The sequence below is a fragment of the Notamacropus eugenii genome, chromosome 5 (assembly GCF_028372415.1).
Source record: "Notamacropus eugenii isolate mMacEug1 chromosome 5, mMacEug1.pri_v2, whole genome shotgun sequence".
Classification (NCBI taxonomy): domain Eukaryota; kingdom Metazoa; phylum Chordata; class Mammalia; order Diprotodontia; family Macropodidae; genus Notamacropus; species Notamacropus eugenii.
This window is the reverse complement of record NC_092876.1, coordinates 435,921,023-435,947,426: the sequence shown is the minus strand read 5'-3', so window position 1 is coordinate 435,947,426 and position 26,404 is coordinate 435,921,023. Positions and strand designations below refer to the sequence as shown.

Sequence of the window (26,404 nt, the reverse complement as noted above, 5' to 3'; positions counted from 1 at the left end):
ATGATGGCTTTTTGTGACCTTGTCTTTTAATTCTGGGGGTGTTCCCAGTTTGAAGCTTGTAAACCTCATGCACTAACTAATCCATGTAGTCTGATAGGTTCTTTTTAGAAACCAAAGCAATTTACTTCTATAAAATGATTCCACTACCATTTGCTTTTCTATGTATTGTGTAGATAGTCCTCTGTTGCTGAAGGGTCCATTAGTAGTGAATGCACAAGTCTTCCCCCATCTCCTCTTTCCCAACACACACACACACACACACACACACACACACACACACACACACATACACACACACACACACACACACACACACACATGCAACCATGAAAGGTGTTTAATCAAAGAAAGTAAGAACATAAGAACACAGTTGAAACCCTTCCTTTCATGCAAGACATGCAGTGGAGCAGGCTGTCAAACATTAAACCAGGAGAGAAACACGAACACATAGGAATGGAAAGGGTGAGAAAAAGCAGTTGAAGTCACTAGCTGAAAAGAATTCTGCTTAGATTCTATAGAGCATCAACAGCTGAGGCTCAGGGTTGATGCTCAGATCTGATTATTTTCTAGCCCATCCATCAGGCAAATTGTTATTATGAAAGGTACTGAGACCTAGAGAGGAATGTTTAAAGGATCAGAAGAACTAGTGACCTCTACATGTACAACGCTGGATATCTTTTCCTCTTCTGTTCACTTGTCTAGGCTTCTTATTGTGATAGGTGGACAGGGCTAGGTTCAAACAATGCATTTAAGTTCCTCACATTGCCATAACTGAATAAATTTTATCACAAGACATAAATTGGACTAGACCCATAATTGAATAGGAAAGGAACTGAGTTAGATCCAGAATTGAATCACAAGATGGAGTCAATGTGGTTCATTCATTTCCCACAATTCCCACCCTATTCAATTTGTTCCCCTTTAGAGTCAGCATCTCAAAAGCATTAGATATTTTTTAGGAAAGTATGGATCTCAGGTCTTAGATGTCTCACCTAAATAGTTATAGGCAATTATATATTGGCTTCATTTGGTCAGATTAGGAAAGGAAGTTGCCTCTTATAAACGTTGGTCTCAAACTAGTTTTGTCTCTTTTTTCTAAATCAGTAGCACTGAAGCACTCCCTCTTTTTATTTTATTTATTCAAGTCCAAGAAACTCTGGACACCAGCCCTATCTTTCTGCTCACAGTCACTCAAATCAGATCTTTTCTTTGGTCCAACTATAAATCCCTTCTCACACCTCCTCATTGTCCAATCTTCCATACTGATATTTTGTATGCACTGAAACAGAAAGCTTGTCTGCCTACTAAGTAAGTTTGCTTGACATGAATTATGGATATGGAGATTGGTAGGAAGAGAATCATGTTTAGCGGAAACTCATTCAATCTGAAAAATGGGATTTTTCTTGTATCACCATTTTGAGTCTTCTTTATTTGTGGACTTGAGTGGACACCCTCTGGCCTCTCACTCAAGTCTGGAAGTTCTGTTCCCTTGGTTAAGAAGCAAATACAGAGATAGGAAACAGAACTTCTAAGTTGGATCCCTACAAGAGAACTGTTGCTTTGGGTCCTAGAGATCTGTACTTTGAATGCTAGAGCTCACAAGTCTCTACCCATGTCCTTCCACTAAAATCATGCTGGTGGACACAATTATCTCTTGGAGAAGACACTAAGATATTCTAGTAAGAACATTTGCTACAAAATATCCTTCCCATAAGTCTGAGGTCGGGAACGTGCTGGTGCCAGCTTGAACCAGTTGTCTAGAGAGTTGATAGTTAAATTTTCAGTGTGAGCATGTACATCTTAGAAACTGGCAAATACTACAAATCAGAGCTAGATTTATTGTTTTCTTGACTGTCTAGACTTAAGAAAGTGATGGAGTAAATGTGAATAATGAAAATTAAATCTGAAAGTATGTTTTGCCTTTCCAGAGAGCCAGGTTGTTAAATAGTTACTACAGTATCCTGCCTGAGGCACATCCTCCCACAATACATTGGAAGAGTAGACACAAATATGGTGGTGAAATAAACTTGTGCAAAGGCAGCTCACAACTGCTGTAGAGTCTAGAAGTTCCTTCTCCCTTCCTTCATGACACATGGTTCAGCTGGGGATCCAGAGTCTGCTACTTGCTCTAGCTCACCCAACTCTCAATTGCCAGGTAGCCCAACTCCTTGGATAAAACCATGTCCTCCCTCAAGTGGAGTAATATTTCTGTATCCATATCTGTCTACAATCTATGTCTCTCTCCCTGCTAGAGGTAGTATCACTTCTTGGTTGAATAACTACAAAGCTAACTGGGGGGAAGGGGTGGAGTGGAGTAGAGAGAAATTACCCTCTTTCCCTCTCCCAGGAATCTCCATCAAAATCAGCTCCCAGCTTTCACTATCTCCCACTTTTTTTTTTGGCTATAATTCAGGAAAATGCTTATTCCAGACAGCTCTAATAAACATCGAGCTACTTGCTAAATTTGACTTCCAAACTATCTTTCAATCAAACTGGCCTGAAAGTTAGTTAACACTTCTTATCAAGATTAAAAGTGTTTCCTCAAATGATGATTTTAGATTTTCTTAAATGTACAAATTAACAAGATAAATAGAAACTCCATATTTGTATTTTATATAGTAGCAGGTGTGCAAATTGTCAACTGTGTGCTTTTATGCATGGCTTGCTAAAATGTAGACAAAATGGAAGATTTCACCTTTATTAAATACTGCTACTTCAGTTGAGTATTCAGTACATTTTACTGGGTGATCTACTTCTTCACTCACTGCTTGAATTGTGGAATTTTCACTGTCAGACTTCATTTTCTTAAGACCCTGCCTTTTCTTCTGATTCACTGAGCTTTTATATCTTAGAACCTCCTCTCTGCTGACAAAGCAATTCATCTCAAACGTAGCTCTGTATTGAGTTCTGTAGTATTCATGCCTCTGGAAGTCAAGGCATGGGGCAATTCAAGACAGTATCACTATTTGGAATGGCCTGTTGTTGGTGAGAGAGTCAAAGTCCAAAACAATGGTACCCTCTTCTTTGAGCATTCACCAAGGTCTCATCTCTATTATCTTTTTCAAGATCACCTAATAACCCATCATTTGTTGGAATTCGACTGTCCCTTTTTTTTCTTGTTCATTTGAGATATCACTGTATCTTCATCCATAGAATCAGAATAAAAATACTTGTCATGATACTTTGACAGAACCATTCCAGTTTTCATAGTTCCTAAAGAAGAACCTGTTTCGAGTGATAACTTATCTTCCATTGTTTTTATGGTGAAATTTAATTCAGTTTCCATTTCATTTTCAAATTCAGCTTCACCAGATGATTCACTTTCACAGTAAGGCATTTTCTGATACATTTCCATTTCTGATCAGGAGTGCCATGTGAAAGTTCATCCGGTACATCTTTAGAACTGTTCAAAGCTGGTTTCTCATCTTTGCTGGGCTCAGCAACATACAGTTCATCATATTCAAAAAACTAGTTCATGGTGAACCTGCACATAGTACAGCTGGCCCAGCACAGCTGATCTGAAGTGAATCCATGAAGCCACCAGATTGCAGTTCTACTTTCTAATGGCAGTCAGTTAGATCCAGGACTTAGCTATTTAAAGCCTTCAGAAGCAAGGCTAATTTGTTTGCTCAGTCAATCAAGTTGTTCCCTTTAGGACTCAACAGAAAGATGTTCACACCTCATAAAGGGATCAAGACACAGACCCAATCCTACAGTCAGTTTAGCACTTTATTGAAACCTTATGATTATATTCTGAGCCTTCTTGGTACTATATCAACCCAGGTGAGTGGGGAGCAGGATAGGAGAAGGAGAACATCCTCATTTACATAAACAATAAAGTAATTAAACCAATGGCTAAAGTAGTTACACCAGTGACAGCTATTTTTATTTTCCCTACAAAGGATAAAAAAAATGTATTCTACTTAGCTGATTCTTTTTTTTCCCTCTTTAAATAATTTTCCCTCTTTAAATAATTTTATTATCTTTTTTGCTTTTATATCACCTATATTTTCCAACGAATCTCTGTCCTTGGCTCCTCCAAGGGAGCAAAACATTAAAATAAGTTTTTAAAAAAAGGAAAATAATTTTATTTTTTCAATGAAGGAAAAGACTTTTATTAAGATTTTTTGTTATTATTCATTTAAATCATGTCCAACTCTTCATGACCTCATTTGGTGTTTTCTTGGTAAAGGTACTGGAGTGATATACTATTTCCTTCATAAGCTCATTTTATAGATGAGGAAGCTGAGGCAAAAGACTTTTTACTGGAGGGAAAAAGAGGGGAGGTGAGAGAAAAACATGAAGTTTACTCTCATCACATTCCACTAAAGGAAGGAATAAAATGCACATTCATTTTGGTATGAAAACCTATCTTACAATACAGGAAAGTGGGGGAGAAGGGGATAAGCAGGGTGGGGGGGATGATGGAAGGGAGGGCAATGGGAGGAGGGAGCAATTTGAAGTCAACACTCTTGGGGAGGGACGGGATCCAAAGAGAGAATAGAAGCAATGGGGGGCAGGATAGGATGGAGGGAAATATAGTTAGTCTTACACAACACAACTATTATGGAAGTCATTTGCAAAACTACACAGATATGGCCTATATTGAATTGCTTGCCTTCCCAAAGGGAATAGGTGGGGAGGGAGGGATGAAGAGAAGCTGGAACTCAAAGTTTTAGGAACAACTGTTGAGTATTGTTCTTGCAACTGGGAAATAAGAAATACAGGTAATGGGGTATAGAAATTTATCTTGCCCTTCAGGACAAAAGAGAAGATGGGGATAAGGGAAGAGAGGGATGTTAGAAGGGAGGATAGATTGGTGATAGGGGTAATTAGAATGCTAGTGTTTTGGGATGGGGGGAGGGGAGAAATGGGGAGAAAATTTGAAACCCAAAATTTTGTGGAAATGAATGTTGATAACTTAAATAAATAAATTTTAAAAAAATAAAGGAAAGATAAAAAAGCAATAACTTGTGGTGACTTTTTTTTAAAGGAGAAGAGAGATCTAGGTATGACAGCTCTTGAATGTTTTGGAATTATTTCTTAAGGAAAGACAAATCATTATCCATACATAGAATATTTATCTTCCCTGAGGAATGGAATGATATAAAAATTTTAGACAGATGTAATATGTGGAAGAGGGAAGGATATTGATTAGAACTGAAGCCCAGGAATTTCAAGCAAAATTTTCTTGGTGTACCTTCTTAAAGAGAAAGGAGAAGCAGTGCAAGAAGTAGGGCAACTGATTAGACAGCGACCTTGAATATATAGACTAAAAGATTATGTGTGTGTGTGTGTGTGTGTGTGTGTGTGTGTGTTATCTTTTCCTTTATGATTCAGAAGTAGTTAGGTGGGACAATGGATATTTTTTCCTAGTCTTTGTGTACTTGGATATAAGTTTTACATGTTGTTTTAGAAGCAATATCCCATTCCTCCACCCCCATGCAAGTTAGGCTCATTCCCCGCCCCGCCTTAAAATACATTGAAGATACCCTTGAGACTAAATAGTTTCAGTGACTTAAAGGTTTGGGTTTTTGATTTCACTTACTGGTCACCTGAGTACAAAAATTCGCAAGGAGCTTTAGGAACACATACTGGACAACTCAGAGTTGGTAGTTTCCATCTGCTGAATCAACTCGATGTCCTCGATGCATGTACTTGTTGATTATCTTTCTCTTGCTGTGGTTAAGTAATGACCTACAAGTGTCTCGTTTCATTTCATTATCATCCAACATAAATTACCAGGGGATTGGACTGAGTCAGGCATAGCCCAGAAAAATCCTGTCAAATAAATTTTGTATCTCTCTTAGAACTTAGCACAATACTCTGAAAGAATAAGTATTTAATGATTTTTTGGGGAGAATGAACTAAATGGGATTCATGAGTTGCACCACCAGGGATAAATGAATTGTTTGTACCTAACACCTTTTTGTGATACTGACTGTGTCTAGTAGTAAGGTAATGTACACCCATAGTCTATCACTTCTCTGCTGAAGGGAAGCAAGAGTATCTCACCATAGGTTGGCTGAAACCAAGATAGCTCGTTGTGTTTAATCTGAATTCTAATGTCTTTTAGTGTTGTTTTCATTTACATGTAACCTGGGCCATAAGCCTAGGCATTTGCTTAAAACTTTCCTCATTGGCAGAGCAAATGATTACTCCATACTCCACGCTTCCAAAAGCGGAAGAGTTGGTTAGAATTTGAGAGAGGAGTCTTCTTTTGGATTCCAGAGAGGAAAAGCAGAGTTCCAGGTTCTCTTCAGGAAGAGATACCTGGAGGGAGAGAAAGATTTGTGGAAGAAGCCAACATATAGCAGATTCAGTACCTCCAGCATGTCTTTATTTCTCACTTATTACACTAGAAACTTGAAGAAATTTCCCCTTGGATGAGATTGGGAATTGTCTCTCTTGGTTGAATTGAGACATCTTGATCCCATGGAGAGAGATCATTAAATCTCTCCATTGCCTGGTATATTCTAATCTATAACTTCTCTGATTTCTGTTTGTTATCAAATTGGACAAATGAGCTTCTTCATTATTCACTGTATAATGGTTTTTGCGTAACTAGCATTTGGTGGGATGAGAATCCAGCCTTCAATTCTAGGTTGGGGGCACTATTTCCCCCAAAGAAAAGTGTCTTGAATGTTAAAAAAAAATTTTTTTTAGAGGCACTAGAGGCAGCTGGTGGCCTGGTAGATGGAGTGCTGAGACTGGAGTTAGGAAGACCTGAGTTCAAATCCAACTTCATAGACTTACTGTGTGGCCCTGGACAAGTCATTGAACAATCTGTTTCCTCAACAATAATAGTACCTACATCCCAAAATTGTTGTAAGGATCAAATGAGTTGATATTTGTGAAGCACAGTATAGTGCCAAGCACATAGGTTAATAAATACTTCCTTCCCCTCTTTCCTTAGACTAACAATATTTAGTGGGGCAGATATAATTCTAGTACAGTATCCCTTCTTTAAGGAAAGCAGAACAGACCAGCTTCATGGCTCTAATCTTCTGCTCCAATCTTGGTCAAAAACGAAATTTTCCTTAGAGAAGTGTGAGCAATATTCCAGAGATTTCTATTCATTGTTGTTCAGTCATTAAGTCATGTCCAACTCTTTGTGACCCCATGAACCTTAGCACAGCAGGCCCTTCTATCCTCCACTATTTCTCAAAGTCTGTTCAACTTCATGTTTATTGTTTCCATGACACTATCTATCCAACTCATCCTCTGCCATCCCTTTCTCCTTTTGCCTTCAATCTTTCCAATTCTCCAACTTTTCCATCAGGGTCTTTTCCATTGAGTTTCATCTTCTCATGTGGCCAAAGTATTTAAGCTTCAGTTTTGGTATTTATCTTTCCAGTAAATAGCCTGAATCAATTTCTTTAAGTGCTGAAAGATTTGATCTCCTTATTCTTCAAGGGACTCTCAAAAGTCTTTTCCAGCACCATAATTCAAAAGTGTCTATTCTGTGACATTCAGCTTTTCTTATAACTCTCACACCCATACACGGCTATTGGAAAAACCAGAGCTTTGATTATATGGACCTTTGTTGGCAAGGTAGAGTCTCTGCCTTTTAGTATGCTGTCCAGATTTGTCATAGCTTTCCTCTCAAGGAGCAAGCACCTTTCATTTCATGACTACAGTCACCATTTGCAGTGATCTTTGAGCCCATGAATATAAAATCTGACACTGCTTCCATTTCTTCTCCCTCTGTTTGCCAGGAAATGATGGGACTAGTTGCCAAGATCTTAGTATTCTGGGGGATTTTTGATGTTCAGCTGCAAGCCAGCTTTTGCTCTCTTCTCTTTCACCCTCATCAAAAAGCTTCTTAACTCTTCTTCACTTCATGACATCAGAGTGGTATCATCTGCATATCTGAAATTGTTGATATTTCTTCTGATAACCTTAATTCTGGCATTTGATTCATTCAGTCTGGTAATTCTTGGTTCCTATATTGCTGAAGCCTAGCTTGCAGAATCTTAAGTATAACCTTGCTGGTGTGTGAAATAAGTTCAATTATTTGGTAATTTGAACATTCCTTGGCATCGCCCTTCATTAGGACTAGGATATAAATTGATCCTTTTCAATCCAGTGGCCACTGTTGAGTTTTCCAAATTTGCTGGCATATTGAATGCAGCACTTTAACAGCATTATCTTTCAGGATTTTAAATAGTTCAGCTAGAATTCCATCATCTCCACTAGCCTTATTATTAGTGATACTTCCTAATCACTTGATTTCATTCTCCAGGATGTCTGGCTGTAGATCAGTAAACACACTATCATGTTTATTGGTGATCTTAATATCTTTCTTGCATAGTTCTTCTGTGTGTTCTTGTCACTCTTCTTAATCTCTCCTACTTCTTTTAAGTCTCTATAATTTTTTGTCTTTTTTCATGCCTATTTTTGCATGAAATGTTCCCTTGATATCCCTAATTTTCTTGAAGAGATCTCTTGTCTTTTCCATTCTATTCATGCCTCCCTGAAACTTCATTTTCACAAAAACAACATGGACACGCACATATGCTACTGTGGCCATTGTATATATTTTTTCTCTTGGTTTTGCTTTCCTTGGTTCTTATTAATTTTAATGTATTTTCATAATTTTTTTTAGTTCTTCATACTGGTCATTTCATGTGACAGTATTCTGTTACATTTATACACTGTGGTCTTTTAGGTCAATCCTTAGTCCATGAGCACCCATTTTGATTTCAGTTTTTGCTGTTACAGAAAATGGTGCTATGAAAATTCATGGTACTAGTCATTCTGTCTTTATTCTCTATGGGGCATTTGACAAGTAGTGGGATCTCTGAGTCAGAGGTTATGATTGGACCAATTTACAGCATTAGCATTTTGGAATTTGGCTATAATGTATCAACAATGCTATTGCCAAATGATATTGATTGGAGCAAATTTATATGAGGCACACATTGAATAAGTGAACTGTCATTTTTTAAAAACAGCATTTTATTTTTTTCTAATTCCATGAAAAGCAGTGTTTAACCTTTTTAAGAAAATTTTGAGTTCCAAATTCTCTTCCTTCCTCCCTCCCTTCCCCCTTCCCTGAAATGGCCAGCAATTTGATATAGATTATACATATGCAATCACGCAAAATATAATTCAATATCAGTCACATCATAAAAGAACCCCTCCCAAATAAAAAAAAATAAGTGAAAAATAATATTCTTCAATTTGCATTCAGACTATCAGTCCTTTCTCTGGAGGTGGATAGCATTTTTCATCATGAGTCATTTCAAATTGTCGTGGATCATCGTATTACTGAGAATAGCTAAGTCATGCCCAGTTGATCATCATACAATATTGCTGGTATCATGTAAAATATTCTCCTGGTTCTGCTCACTTCACTTTGCATCAGTTCATGAAGGTCTTACATATTTTTTTCTGAAATCACTCTGCTTGGCATTTCTTATAGCACAATAATATTCCACTACAATCATATACCACAACTTGTCCAAATATTCTCCAACTGATGGACATACCTTCAATTTCTAATTCTTTGCCATCACAAAAAGAGCTACTATAAATATTTTTGTACAAATAGGTCCTTTTCTCTTAAAAAAAAATCTCTTTGGAATACAGACCTAGTGGTAAGTAGTTAATTGTCATTTTTAATTCCCTACTTTTATAATATTCTAGCCCTCAAATGCTTTGCAGCACTTGGTATGGCTCCATGGGCACTGTGTCCTACCAATAAATCCTCAACAAAGATGAAGATTCCTTCAAAATCATTAGCTTCTTTTCACTGAGAAACAAAACAGTGACTTGATTTTATATGATGTTCTCTTCTCCCACCCCTTGTCAAAAAGGGGGGACTGCATTTATGATATCTCTGTGTCTTTCACATCAAGCTTTTAGACATTTTGAACAGTTTTTTTCTTTGTAAAGAATTCCTTTCTTGGCATTCATGGATCTCAGTGGACTCAGGTTAGTAAATGCATCTAGACCTGTAGCCTCAGTTTCTTTTGGTATTGTAGTCTTGTCAACATTTTTTGTAATATTTCTTGTCAGTGTGATAATAGATTAATTTTTTTCATTCACCTAAAGCCAGACAGAGAAATTACTTCTGATCAAGTTATTTCATTGCCAGGAAGTTTTCAGGGCTTGGGAAAAAAATAATTTTGCCACACAAGGACACATGCATGAAAACAAACATATCATAAAGAGATTAATAATTATTTAAAATGCTATAAGATTTTTCTTTTGTTTGTTTATTTTTTTGATCATCTCATAGCTGTTCTTCTGGGGGTGATCATCTCTGTACTTAGCCAGGCAAGTTCTTAGAATTAGCACAAGTCCATTGTTGGTGCTTACTCAACACTAGTTTGTCAGGATCTCCCAGAATGTGCATTTAACTGTCATGGGTTTTGACAAACTAGAATCATCTCCATACTACATCAGATATTAGAGGAAAGTCATGGAAGGTTTTTGGGGAAAATGAAACATACTGGCAAAGATTATTTTTTTTCTTCCTTGAGTCATAGGAAAACCATAGGTTAGAAGGCTTAGAAAGTGCTTCCTTAACATGAATATTAATATACTTTCACTTTCCCCAAGAAACATTTCTTAACCAAATAAGAGATAGAGTCAATCACAAAAGATAAAACAGATTTTTATTTTGATTACATAAAATTAACAAAAATTTTGCATGTAACAAAATTGATGAAGCTAGATAAAAGGGATATAGTTGGTAAGGGAAAATCTATATAAATATCTCTGCCAAGAAATTGATATCCATGACATATAGAGAACTATTATGAATGTGACCAAAAGCCATTACCTAATTGATAAATAACCAGGGGATATAAACTGTTCTCAAAAGAACTGCAAGCCATTAACAGCTACATCAAAGAGTGCTCCAAACTGCTAGTAACAAAAGAAATGTATATATGTGAGTATATGTTTATATGTGTCTATATACACACATACATAGGTACATACATATATGTGCACATTTTGATGTCTATTTATATCTCTGCACTTAATTGTAGACTTCTAGGGGAGGGAGAAGGGAGAAAAAAGAACAAAGCAGAAAGTGCATAGCAGAGAACCAAAGCAAACTTACAAGGAAGCAAAGATGGATAGCTCTGAACACAATGTGTAGTATTTATTATACAGACTTTTTTGAAAGCAACATTTTTTGGTATATATTTTGAATCTTCTTACATTCTGCTGTGCACATAACAATGTTTTTTCTTTTCTTATTTTTGTTTAAGTTTTAGTATTTAGGTATAGAATATGTTTCATTTTCTTATTGTATATTTAAATTTCCAATGAATTAATAAAAATCAAATAAAATAAATTAGGTTCTACCTTATACTCAGAAAAATATCAAAGATGAAAAAGACTAGGAATAGTCATTGTTAGAGGAGTTGTTGGAAGATGAGCACTCTAGTAAACTGTTGGTGGAGTGGTGACTTGGATCATTTATTCTGGAAATCCATTTGGAATTATGCTAAAAAGAAAGTGACAAAAATGTCTATATCCCTTGACCCAGAGATGCTAACACTAGGCCTACACCCCAAAGAGGTCAGTGATAAAAGTAAAGGGTTCACTCACATGGACCAAAATGTGTATCGCAGTACTTTTTGTATTATCAAAGAACTAGAAATAAAATCGATGTCCATTGACTAGGACAGGGCTAAATAAATCATGGTACTTGAATGTATTGTGAATTACTACACTGTAAGAAATGATGACTATGGAGAAACACAGCAAGAATGAGATATGAAACGATGCAAAGTAGAATGAACAAATTCAAGAAAACGATATGCACAATGAATGCAAAATGGTGAATGCAAAGAACACAGAAACAATCACCTAATGCATTTCCCTCCCTTCTTTGTGGAGGTGGAGGCTGTGGTTGTAGAACACTGACTATAATGTCAGATTTGGTAGAGTTGTTGGTTACTTTTGCTAAACTGTTTTTCCTCTTACTATTTACTCTTTTTCTTGTATGTTGGCTCTCTGAGAGCATGAAAGGAGATGGATACGCTGGGAAATGTAGAGGATGTGGAAACAAAAGAAAGCAATAACTTTTCTTTTGAAATATTTTTTCCCTGGTATCAAATAGAAATGTGTTATTGACTTCCTTGCTGTCGTCAGGATTAATCCTGAACCTCAGGGGCAAGGACAGCACAGAGACCTTCCCAAATGGCCACATGATGTGATTTGAAGGATTATTACAAGTTCTCCAAAGTGTGTACTCTAAAGCAAAACAAAAAAATCCCCATTCTAGGAACTGGAATATACCAGTAGGTCTTAAAAGCTTTTATCTTTTCAAGTCTGCTATTAAAATACAAGTACCTCTGTAAATGATTCGATCTGATCTAATGTCTTAGTGGGGTTGGTGGGATAAGTTCTGTATTAGTATGGAAATTTCTGATGAGATGAAGGCAAGTGGTAGATTTCAACAATACACTGGTCCTTTTCCCAAAGGTGTAGAGTATGTCCAAGGAGTACAAGGTTCTGGCCAATTAGGAATGGTGCTTATCAATGGAAGTCCCTCAACAGAATTCTAGTCATTGGGCATTGCTTACTAAATTCAAGCTGAAACCATGACCTGTAGACTCTGTTTGATTGTTTCTTTTGGATTCTGAACCTCAAGAACAGGGTCAGGCTAGCCATGAAGAAATATGATAGTGTGGTAGAAAGGGTCCCTAGTCTGAAGTCTGAGAACCTACATTTGAGTCCTAACTTACTTGGGGATGTCATAACCTTTCAAAAGTTTCAGTTTACTCATTTTAGGCATTAGACTGAAAAAAGCATTGAGGTTCCTTCCAACTCTTGATCCAAGTCATCGCTACAGTGGGGAAAACAGGATTTGACCCAGGATGCCAATAAGGTGAAGCATGTTTCTCCTGCTGCTATTCCTATCAATGTAGAGATATAAGGGTCTGACACTTCCCTTCTGCACCATGAATCCGAACCCTCCCCCACTGCAGTTAACTCAACCTCAATCTACCATTTCCTTTCATCCCAACCTTTTCATTATGTATTGCCTGCAAAAATGCATTGAACCAGGATGTCCAAACCCCTGTACTCTCCACCCTACTCCAATGAATTTGTTCTGGGTCCTAGAATTACTCATTATGGCTTTGGGCCTAAAAAAAGAAAGACAAAAAAGTCAAGTTCCAGGTGGTTTCTGAAAGGTGAAAATGGAAACTTTCTGGTCAGGGTGATGTGTTTAGCTTTTGACTTAATTTTATTCCAATCAGGAGACACTTTGGCCATTGCCAGGATGGCTTGCAGAATAGTCTCCACAAAGGTAAGCTGCTATTACCAGCTGATTCTGTCTGACTCTAAGGCTTAGGATCAAAAGTGTCCTGCCCTGCATTTCAGTTCCTCTGAGACCAGAGTCCTGTCTTGCTTTTCCCAGTATTTCAAAGGCCCAAAGTCTTGCCCCTGACGAAATGTGGATTTCTGCCATCACTTCGCCTTCCCACTGCCTGCCTACTGCTGCTCAGTTTCCTGGACACCAGGTCAGACTCCCTCAGTGAAGTTTATTCACTCCTCTGGTTACAACCCCAGCTTCTGTCTCCGACCTTTACTAGAACCCTGCTTCTCTATCTTCCACCTTCTCCAGTCCCAATCTGGTGTGTTGAGTGTACCTCCCAGCCAGCTGCTCCATCCAGCAGTGTCAGGCTTTTAGAAAAAAAATAGAGATATCTTTTTTTTTATATCACCTTTGTTCTTACATATATTTCTCCCCCTTCCCTACTCCCCTAGACATCCCTCTCCAGAAATCAAGAAGAAACCAATCAGTCAATAAGCATTTATTAAGCACCTGTATGTACCAAGTGCTATGCTAAGCCCTGGGTATACAAAAACAAAAAAAAGAAAGACAGACCCTGACCTCAAGGAGCTCAGTTCTAATGAAGGAAGACCATACATAAAAAGAAACTGTAAAGGGAGTGGAGGGGAAGAGGGAAGTGAAGGAAGGTACCCTTCATGGGGGCATGAAGGAATTCAGTCCAAAGTCTATGCAGCCAGTTGGGAAATGAAGACATGGCCAGCCTGGGAGCCCTTTTTAAGTGAAGGCTTTGGGAGAAGTCCTTTGCTCTATCCTCCAGCCTCCGATCAGAGAGATGTGGATGAGGTGTAAGGACGAAAGCTGATGTCATCTCACAAGATGATGTGGTTCCTGGGAGCAAGATGGCATCCAGGCCAAAAAAGAAAGAGAAAAATATTTCAGGGAAAACAATAAATGAAGCAGCTGTCTAAAAGTTTACGCAACATATAATATCCATAGTCCCCCACAGCTACAAAGAAGGGAGCAAAGCAGAATTTTCTGAACTCTTTTCCAAAGTCACACTTGGCCATTCTAATTATAGAGCATTTTATTTTGTTTTCATTTGACACTGTTGTAATTCTGGTGATGTTACAATCTCAGGTAGATTAATCAGGTCATCCATCTGTAGGAGGGATTGGAGGGAATATCTGACATTTCGGAAAAATGCTGATAATATTTTTGCATTGTTGTTTTGAGGAAACCAGTGTGTTAACCTTAAATGGGTCTACTGAAAGCTGCGCTGCTGCTTTTGTCTCAATGTCTATAATGAAATGTGTTGCTTCCTATAAATCTTTACATTTTTCTTTGATTTCTTCATACTGCTCATTTCTTAAGGTACAATTCTAATTCCACTCCCTCAATGCTCACAATTTACCTTTCAGTTATGATGGCTTCTTATGAAGATTGACTGTTGTGTGAAAGGGTCCCTGACTATTTTTCATTAGTGTGCTGGTTAATGTTTAATGACCCACTCTCCAGAAAGTCAGGATACACTTTTAAGTTTGATCTGCAATAGTAACATTTTTTCTATCACTTTCTCAAATCTAAAAATCAGCAAAACTGTAAGCCCTGATTTGTAGTATTTGCCAATTTCCAAAGTGCAAATGCTCACATTAAAATTTTTAAAAATAATGTTTAAAAAAATTTCCCCCAATTACATGTAAAAACAATTTTGAACATTAGTTGCTTTTTTTTTAGTTCAAAATTCTCTTTTTCCCTCCCTCCTTGAGATGGCAAGCAATCTGATAACAGGTTACATATGTATCATTATATAGGTTATATATGTAATCATTACATTGAAAATTTAATGATGTTTGCTGAGGATACTACTGCTTCTTTGCCACCTGCTCCGTCTAATCTCACATTCTGATGAGATCAGTTCTGATGGGGTCAGTTAAGTCAGAAGGGGTCTGGGTGGAAAGCATACAGATTTCTCTAGTAAACCAGTAAAAGGATACATAGAGCTATCAAAAATAAAAGGCTTTCTATCAGAATGTTTTATTAATAAATTTTAATTTGCGTAAATAGCAAAGTCACTTCCCAATAGTATTTTATTTTCCTGTAGATTTCATGGGTGTGAGGAACTCCAACTATCCAGCATTCCACTAATGTAGATATGCATTAATTTGTGTAATTTGTGGTCTTAGAGATTTACTTCGTAGCACTGAGAGGTCATATGATCTGTCCATAGTCACATATTTAGAGTATGTAAGAAGCAGTGCTTGAACCCAACAATTACTAGCTGTGTAATCCTAGGCAAGTCACTTAACCCTATTTGCCTCAGTTTCCTCCTCTGCAAAATACCTTGGAGAAGAAAATGGCAAACTACTCTAGTATCTTTGCCAAGAAAATACAAATGGGGTCACAAAGACTTGGACATGATTGAAACAACTGAACCACAAAACAACTTCCTGATTTTAAAATCAACTACGTCATATGCTTCATGGTGTCCCTTACACACAGTATATGTATATACATATCAATGTATCATTGGACTATTTTAAAATCAGTTAAGCAAAATTGACATGGTTACTGATAGAATAACAATTCACATCTGTAGTCAATTACCTCCTTACTAAAGGAAGTATGTTTCAATATTAATTTCCTGGAACTAGCATTAGTCATTGCATTTAATCTGAATTCTGCCCTTACCACAGTGTCTGGCGCACAGTAAGCATTTAATAAATGTTTATTTGACTCTTCATGACCCCATATGGAGTTTTATTGAACATACTGGAAGTACTGGAATGGTTTGTTCTCTAGCTCATTTTACAGATGATGAAACTGAGGCAAACAAGGTTAAGTGACTTGTCCAGGTCACACAGCTCGTAAGTGTCTGAGGTCAGATTTGAATTCAAGTCTTCCTGAGTCTAGGACCAGCAGGGTCCACTATGGCTCCACCTGGCTTCCTTAATGAAAGTCGACCTGGGGCAATAGGAGAAGTCTGAAGGTTATCTGTGTAAACACTACCTTCTAATAAAAAACAATCAATTTCTAATTACATGTTACATTTAACTTGGTAACTGGGCACAATTATTAGATGTGTTGTATACCTGTGAGCCCACAGAATGCATGCATGTTTATTTGTTTGACTTTTATTATTTTTCTTCTAATTTTTGTAGATGTTGATACTGTTTTCTTCCTGCTATATCAGTTCAAACCATTTTCCCCCATGTTCTTCTGAATTTCTTATATTCACCTACAATGCAATAATATTCTATAATAGTCATATATCACAATTTGCCAGTCATTTCCAAATCGATGGACATTTCTTTTGTTTCCGCTTGTTTTACAATCATAAAAAGTACTACTGTGAATATTTTCTTGCAGCTAAATTTTCCTGATTAGGCACTCCACACACAGCTTTGGAGGATTTTGATCTATTCTTGTCCTTTTTCCAAAAATTGATTCTTCATGATTATTATTTCTTAGCTCTATGTAACTTTTGTCACCTGTATCAGGAAAACACCATCTCTTTTGTCCATCTGGTCAGATGATATTATGTTCCTGCAACAATATCACTTTTATTTCACATTTTGTCTTCATTCAACTGCTCTTCCGTTCTGTGCCTACATTGAGGTTGATGGATTTTTGTACTTCATGACAGTATCGAGACTACTTGTCTGCCTTTTCCTATAGTTTCATTGCTTTAGACTGAAGTATATTTCATATATGCCCTGGGTGGCGTCATAGTGCACAGAATGCTGAGCCTGGAGTCAGGAAGGCTCATCTTCCGAATTCAAGTATAGCCTCAGACATTTACAAGCTGTGTGACCCTGGACAAGTCACTTAATCCTGTTTGCTTCAGTTTCCTTATTTATAAAATGATATGGAGAAGGAAATGACAAAACCACTCCAGTATCTTTGCCAAGAAAACTCAAAATGCGGTCACTAAAAATCCAACAATGAATATTTCATATTGTAGTCATTAACTCCTTTAATGACTACAGTCTCAGTGAGATTGATCAGGTCCCACATATTATAGGAGAAATTTAGAGACATTTCTGATCTTTCTCATGCTATGAGAGAAAATCCTGTAAAATGGGGGTTATTATATTTTCATATGGTTGTTTTAAGGAAACCACTGGGTAAACCTTAAAGTGTGATTGAAATGTAAGTAGTTGCTTTTGTCTCGATCTGTGTGTAATGGGGTGAGGGATGTCTGGCCCATGCCTAGACCACTTAACATGGTGTCATGCATGTAGAAGATGCTAGGGCATTGCTTTCTGGAGACTGAAAGAGTATATCATGTATAGACATTCTGCATTGACCTACCATGTGGTTTGCAACAGTGTAGGTGAGACTATTGGTATCTTTAAAATGAGCTGATTCAGAAACATCTCTGACTTTCGACGCATTGATATCTGAGGATGAAGGTCACTCCTTTGCTTACACCATGTAGAAAGAGGGAAGGCTTGTGGGGCTTCTTTCTTCCCTTTCCTCCTTCACTCCCCTACCCCCCAAAAAAAGAAGTCAAAAAGGAATATAGAGTTGAGAATTGGCCTGATTCTGGTCTTTTTGTTTGTTCTTTTCCCATTCAAACCATGGGCAACTAGATGGGGAGGGAGGGAAAGAAATAAATAGTTATTTAGCACCTACCATGTCCCAAGCATTATGCTAAGCTTTTTTTTTTTTAAAAGCAAACATTAACTCATTTGATCTGTACAACAACTCTGAGAGGTAAGTATTATTATCATCCCCACTAGCTTCTTTTGCAGGTGACTCTTAAGTTCAAATCTAACCTCAGGGATTTACTGACTGAGTGACCTTGGGCAAGTCATTTAACTTTGATCAGCTTCAGTTTCCTCAACTGTAAAATGAAAATAATAATAGCATCTACCTCCTAGGATTTTTGTGATAATTAAATGAGATAATTTTTGTAAAGCACTTACCATAATGCCTGGCACATAGTGGGCACTAGATGAATGATGGATGGATAGATATATAGATAGATAGATAGATAGATAGATAGATAGATAGATAGATAGATGGATAGATAGACAGATAGACAGATAGTTGCATGGATGGATGGATGGATGGATGGATGGATGGATGGATGGATGGATGGATGGATAAATAGATAGATGGATAGATAGATAGATAGATAGATAGATAGATAGATAGATGGATAGATAGACAGATAGACAGATAGTTGGATGGATGGATGGATGGATGGATGGATGGATGGATGAATAGATAGATGGATGGATAGATAGACAGACAGACAGACAGATAAATAGATAGATAGATAGATAGATAGATAGATAGATACATAGATACATAGATACATAGATAGATACATAGATAGATAGATAGATGGACGGACAGACAGATGGACAGACAGACAGATAGATAGATAGATAGATAGATAGATAGATAGATAGATAGATAGATAGACAGATAGATAGTTGGATGGATGGATAGATAGACAGACAGACAGGTAGATAGATAGATAGATAGATAGATAGATAGATAGATAGATAGATAGATAGATAGATAGATAGATAGATAGTTGGATGCATGGATGACAGATATACTATATGTAGAAATATACTATATTTATATCATAAATTTGTGTGTGTGTGTGTGTGTGTGTGTATGGTTACTCTCCTATCAGATATTCCCTCAAATCTTTCCTACAAGACCTCTTGGTCAAGTTCAAGTCCAAGGTTGCTCTAGAAGGAGCAACTTTTGTTGTCCTTCAAGGCCTCACTATGGGATTAGATGAAATATCCATCTTCGATTCCTGGACTCCTATTTAAATATTCTGTCTCTCCTTTCTTCCTCCTCCCCCATCTCTGTCTCTGTCTCTCTCCTTCCTTTCCTTCTACTTTCCTTCCCTCCCTTCTTTCTCTCTCCCCACACACATATGTGTATATATGTATATATCCATATATATACACACATGTTATATATAGTATATTATGCAATATATACTATTTAAATACTATGCACACACACATACATGCATATATTATAGCCCATTGGCTTGAAAGAATCACTCATTTATTCACTATTTTTTAGAATGCCAGCTATGTGCCAGGCTTTATTCAAGGTTCTGAGATTACACAGATAGAAATGAAAAAAACATACATACAAATACTATATAGGTGTATGTGCCTCTATGTATCCATAAGTGTATGTGTGCATAGTGTTTCTCTAGGAGTCCAGGAATCCAAGCTGGATGTTTCAGTCAACTCCACAGTGAGGCCCTGAAGCAAAAGTTTCCAAGACTCCACCCAGAGCAAAATTTGGACTTGAACTTGACCAAGAGGTCTTACAGGAAGGATCTGGGGGAATATCTGACTTGTCATAGGCATCGAGAGTGAATCCTATAAAAGGGGGATAATAATATTTGCACATGATTGTTGGGAGAAAACCACTTACAAAGGCAGAAATGCTATGGAAATGTGAATTGTTATTGCTGTAATCTCAAACTGTGCGTGCCTAATTTAAAAAACTTTGCCAAAGCCATATGGTTGTCCAGGATGGATTTGGGTTTCTCCAAAACTGCAGAGGGAATAATGGGAACAAAATTAAACCAAACACTGAACTGGGAATAATCTCCAGACCTGGGAATAACTGGGAATAACCTCTGGATATAATCTCTGCTTACTCATTAGTTTTATAACCATGGGCGAATCATTTCACTTCAGTGTACCTCACCTTCTTCATCTTTAAAATATGAAAGTGAGACTTTGTGATTGTTGTTTTGTTGTGTCTGACTCTTTGTGAGTCTGTGGACTCTATTGCACCAATACTGTCCTTGGGGTTTTCTTGGCAAAGATGCTGGAGTGGTTTGGCATTTCCACCTCCAGCTCATTCTGCAGATGAGGAAACTGAGGCAAACAGAGTTAAGTGACTTGCCCAGGGTCACACAGCTAGTAAATATCTGAGGTTAGATCTGATCTTCCTGACCCCAAAACTAGATCTATCCTCTGCATCACCTAGCTGCCTCAAGGGCCAGACTAGATAACCTTTTAAGTCCTTTCCACCATTAAGATTCTCTAATAGTCTGTGAGACTCAAGTGCTGTCACATAACCACATAAAGCCTTACAATAGATGCGCTTCCTGACATGATTGGGTCTGTTTTCTTCTGTGTGTAGGATGATAACTCTTCCAATTTTTCATCTTTTAGAAGTATGAAATTATTCTGATAAAACTTTCATAGCCTTTTAACAGGTGCTATTAATATTAAAACAAAACAACTTGGTTAGCTTTCAGGTCAGCTAAGTGTATTGTTTCTGGGCAAAACAGTCTGGAATCCTGTACTATTATCTCCTTTTCTGAATTCTTTCCAAGCTTTGCAAATGCTAGTATGGTTTATGAACAAGCTGTATCCTAAGGAAAAAAAGCCCAGGGCTGACCCACCTTCAAAATGTCCTTTTAAGATTACTTTCTGTCAGCCAGGTGGCTGATAGCTTGTATTAGACAATGGATAGATATTGTGTCCTGTCCGAAAACCGAGAATTGGAAGAGAAAAAGAGCAATCTCACATCTATTTGGACTGTCTGCTACCTGGGAGTACAAGCTACAAAGGACATTTATTCCATTTTAACAAATGGATGACACCTCCCTGTTTTAGGCCAGAAGAAATCAACAGCTCTGGTCAAAATGAGAACAAAGATATCCATGAGAAAATGCTGAAGTTGAAGGATTGTCTTCAGACTTTGTGAAGTCACTGAAAAAAATCTTAAATATTCATCCAGGAAATATATGGTTCATAAGATCATAAGAGCTGGACAAGACCTTAGAAATAATTTCATCAACACCCCCCCTCATTTTATAGATGAGAAAAATATAGCCTAGAATGGAATGGATTGAATTTTGAAATTTTAAAAATAGAATTGTTTTGTGCTTTGCAAAGTGGAAAAGAAAGGAAGTGAGAAACCCACTGGCTTGAAAAAGTCACTCATTCGGTATCCATTTTTAAATGCCAGCTATGCACCAATCATTGTTTAAGGTTCTGGTGATACAGAGAAAAAAATGAATCCTTTTCCTCGAAGATCTTACTTTCTATTGGCAGAAACAATATGAGCACAAGTATGCAGCAAGTACTTAATCAATGTTGAGTAACTGCTTGGTTAGTAAATGCAAAATATATTGTATTAAATTGTAAATAAATACAAATATTACTAAATACATGCAAAATTAGAAATAGAATGCTAGCAGCTGCAGGGATCAGGATAGGATCTTGTGTAGGACGTACCATTGAGCTGAGAATACAGAAAAAGAGAGAAGAATTTCGAAGGTCAGTGAACTGGGGAGCAAAGATGAAAAGAGGAATTGAAAATCCAAACTAAAACTAGGGACTAATTAAAGACATTGCAAGAGAAGTCGTTTCACACAGCTCGTAACAGGAGCATGGCAAAGGGGATAAAAACATTGGACTGGCTCCTGGAGCCTTCATGTTAGTCTCAGATTTGCCATTCACTTACTGTGCGTGACTTTGGGGGAGTAATTTCATCTCTCTGGGTCTCACTGTCCTCATCTGTACAATTAAGGGGTTGGATTAGAACCCTAAAGTGTTACTTGGCTTCAAGGTTCCATGATTCTATTTTCAAACTTGGCTCCTCTCTACTTTACCCCTCCTACCTTCCCCTCCATCCCAATCCCATAGAAATTTCCCTTCGAGCCCAGAGCTGAAAGAACATTGTAACCTCAAGAAGTAACCTTGGGGTGGATGAGGAGCAGTGAAATTTAAACATCTGCATTGCCTGAAGCATTGAAGTAAGACAGAAAAGCATCAACCTAGAACCAGGAAAAAAGATCTTTTGACTCACTTCCATTAATAGAGCAATGGAGCCCTGAAGATAACACAATTTGGACTTCTCTCAGTTCCACTGTGTGTGTGTGTGTGTGTGTGTGTGTGTGTGTGTGTGTGTGTGTGTGTGTGTGAGTATGTGTCTTCCTTCAGTTTGTTATGAAATCTAGTGGTTTGATTTAAATCTATACACCTGAAAGTAGCCAAAAAAGCTTCCCGCAGTAAGGACTCACACTCATTCAGACACGTACTCAAATGTATCCATGTCCATGTTGGGATGTGTCCAGTTAGGAGTTGTGCGGTGAATGACCAGACACCAGAAAGCAGGCAACTCACCCAGTGTTAGGCAGCACTCTCAGCGTTTTGACACTAGGATGATTATGATAATAATATTTTATATAGGGCTTGCTTACATGCCAGGCACTATACTAAGTACTTTACAGTTATTATCTCAGCCTGCACAATCACCTGGGGAGGTAGGTACTATCATTATCCTCATTTTACAGATGAGGGAACTGAGGCAGAGAAAGGTAAAGTGACACAGTTAGAAGTAGTAAGTGTTTGGGGTCAGATTTGAATTTAGATCTTTCTGACTCCACTTCCAGTGCTCTGTTCACTGTGCCACCCATTCACAGGTCTAGGCTGGTGGGTCACAGATACCTGAAACATCTATCAGCAGGGAACAGAGGCTATAGTTCAGGGGAAAGGATTCTAATCTATGGAGTGACTTTGGGAATAAGGTAGGAATCCCATTTCCTAAGTAAGTAGTTACTGAGTATGGAATCAAACTAGTCCCAGACTGGAAGAAAAAATTAGAGTGGAACCTGCCACAAGAACAAATTGATGCCAAGTTGCTGAGGAATTGGACATCTCTAGGAAAAGGCCAAGGGAAGTTAGGTGACTCCCTAGGGCACAGAGTGCAAGGAGAAGACTCATCTTCTTGAGTTCAAATCTTGTCTCAGGTACTCATTAGCTGTGTGATTCTAGGCAAGTCACTTAACCCTGCTTGCCTCAGTTTCTTTATCTGTAAAATGAGCTGGAGAAGGAAATGGTGAACTGCTCCAGTATCTTTGCCAAGAAAACCCCAAATCGGTTCACAAAGAGTTGGATGAAACTAAAATGACTCATCAACAACACATACTGGGCACAGAGCTAAGCACTGGGTGGACAGAAAGGGTTAGAAGACAATCCAGGGCTTCAAGGCATTCACAGTCAAATTATAAAAAATCAGAATATTTTCCCTCCAGATTGATACCTTGTCTGTCATATGAAATGCTGACATTTTAATGTATTTGAAAAGGGATAACAAAATTTCAACAAATGCCAAATTTGTTGACAATTTTTCAGGCAGCCCTGCCCTGAACCCTACCCACTCCATAAAGGATCTTCTGAAGCTGGTGGGAAGCAATGTGGTACAAAAGGAAAAAAAAAAAGACTCAGATTCCAAGGTCATAGGTTCAAATCTAGCCTCTTTCTTTTCTACTCAGTCATGTCTGACTCTTCAAGACCTAATTAGGGGTTTTCTTGGCAGAGATACTAGAGTGATTTGCCATTTCCTTCTCTAGCTCATTTTACAGATGAGGAAACTGAGGCAAACAGGGTTAAGTGGCTTGCCCAGGGTTACACAGTTGTAAATGTCTGAGGTCAGATTTGAACTCAAGTCTTTCTAACTTCAGGTCTGGTGTTTTATCTACTACTCCAACTAACTGCCCTAGTCTCTTTCTTATGTATATTTTATCACTTGTGTGTCCTTTAGGCAAGTTATTTAACCTGTCTGACCTCAGTTTCATCTACAAAATGAAACCTGGAGGACCAAGATGAGCTCTGAAGTCACTTTCAATCAATGAAACTTTCTACCCTTGTCTACTCTGTTATTAAGGGAACTTCAGGCATGGAGATGCAGGGTATGTAGGTTATGTGTATGTCCATGTGGGTGTGTCTAAATGTGTGTGTTCATCCTTTGTTGCTGAAGAAGACCATGCCATCAGAAAGCTAATGACATGGCTTGCACTTGACTTTGTTTTGAGTGAGAGAGAGGGCAGAATGCTGCTAGAGTAGACGCAAGAACTGAGGAAGCAGGGTGTAACATAGAGAACACCAGACTTATTAGTCCAGAAGACTCTCATTCAAAACTTATCAGGGAGATATTTATATGCAACCTGGGCAAGATATTTCACCTCTCTTAAACTCAGTTTCCTCATCTATAAAATGGTAGTGGTAATATTTAATTTTAAAAAATTTTTACTTTCAGTTCCAAAGTCTCTCCCTCTCTAGCATTTCCCCTCACCCACTGAGATGGCAAGAAATACAATACACATTAAACGTGAAAAGTCATGCAATCCATATGTCATATCAGGATGGGAGGATTTTTAATCTCCTCCAGTCTCAGTTTCTTTATCTTTCCATTAATATCTTTCCCATTGCTCACAGAATTGTTGTGAGCATCAAATGTGAGAATATAAGTTATAGTGCTTTGCAAAACTTTTCTAGAGTCCGGTGTTGTTATTTAATAAAGTATGCAGCTACAATGCCAAAAATTCAGTCCCAGAGAGTTCACATGTTCACAATCAGAGCAGAACAGTAAAGAATTAGATGCAGTTTATCTGGGACAAGACAAAAGTAAATGAGACAAAAGACAGAAAAAAGAAAGGATGGAAGGAAGGAAGGAAGGAATGAAGGAAGGAAGGAAGGAAGGAAGGAAGGAAGGAAGGAAGGAAGAAAGGAAGGAAGGAAGGAAGGAAGGAAGGAAGGAAGGAAGGAAGGAAGGAAGGAAGGAAGGAAGGAAGGAAGGAAGGAAGGAAGGAAGGAAGGGAGGAAGGGAGGAAGGGAGGAAGGGAGGAAGGAAGAATAAAAAGCAATCCCAACCTCAAATGCAAATAGCAGTTTCCTTTTGACCTCGTGGGAATTGGGGGATAGGGACAGTAAATAAAATGTTTCTAAAACTAAGGAATAAATCTCCCTACTCTGAGATGCAGCCAAAAGCATTCATAAAAATACACTCCTCTCCCTGCTGCAGCCCTGAACCTCGTGTGCACTAGATCAGAGACACTGATAAATCTGGGAGGCCATACATGCCAACCTGCTCATATGTTTTCAGTGAGCAATGACAGGGAGCCAAATTGCTTTATTCCGATTAGGGAAGGGCCTCTGACTGTAAAATATACTGTGCAAAAAAAATATTGGGTTTTAGTTCACTGACACATCAATTTAAGAGAGTTATGGCTCTCATGCAGGGGCCAAGCAGGTATCTCCCCACATGTATGTGCAATAAAAATTAATTGTTGTCTTTCATATGGGGCACCATTTTCCCTCCTCGGACTGGGGGTGACCTGGGTGTTACCTACAGTGGAGACCTCACTTTGGAGATGCTGCCCTGAGGGAACAGCTTTGCTTTTCCCTAAAACAAAAGTGGTGACCCTATCACCAAATTGTCCAAGGAACATTGCTTCTCTTTAAAAAGGCAATTTAATTCCTTGAAATATTAGTATATGTGTATGAACTTTACATGTGTTATGTTTTTTTCCCTCCCTCCAAGATAAATTTCTACTGGCTCATACAAGATAGAGGTATGGTCTTGAAGGGATTAGACCTAGGGTCAAATCTGAGAATGGAGACCAAACTCCTAAGCCAGGTACTTAATGCTGAGGTTTTGATTCTCATAGACCTTTCCTTTCCAATCTTCTCTCATCAAACCTTCCTTTTTCCTTTGTTCTTTAAGGCTGACCAACTAGACTTTCCCCCCACACTCATCCTACCTTTTCTGACCCTGTACCTTTCTTATCATCACAGTATTTTAACCTAGATGGATGGGACCTTAGAGGTGACCTAATGAAGCAGTTAGATGGCTCAGTGGATAGAGCCTTGTGAGATAAGGTGCTTGTAAATTATCCCTAGATCATTTGAAGTTCTCAGATAATTTGAATGGGAACAACCAGAGAAGGAAAGAGTCCCTCCTGGCTGTGCTTCTGAGCACATTTCAGACTTTGTCACCATGACTCAGCTAGCTTCCTACCCTGAAAGTGCCTGGGGCCTTCTCACTTGGGACCATTCCTTCATCCTTCATCTCCCATTGGCCAAATAATTCAAGGAGAGAAAGGGATGCCATCTTGGGGATGGGCCCAGGCCAGCCATGTTTCTTTCCCTCAAGCCTGTGCTCCTGACTCTTTGGAACTCAACATCAATACTCAGCTGACTTTTCATCCTGAAACCTCCCTCTGCTCCATTCCACACTTTTCCCATTGGGGAGTTTCTTCCAAGGACTTTCACTTGGGGGATGACCCTGGACCAGGTATACCTCATTCCCACCCTGTTTCTCTTTCTGACTTTCTAGACTTCA

General features: G+C 38.1%; 1 pseudogene; it reads right to left on the bottom strand.

Moving 5' to 3' along the window:
• Window positions 1-2,651: 2,651 nt before the first annotated feature.
• Window positions 2,652-26,131, bottom strand: LOC140508030 (E2F-associated phosphoprotein-like; annotated as a pseudogene).
• Window positions 26,132-26,404: the final 273 nt, after the last annotated feature.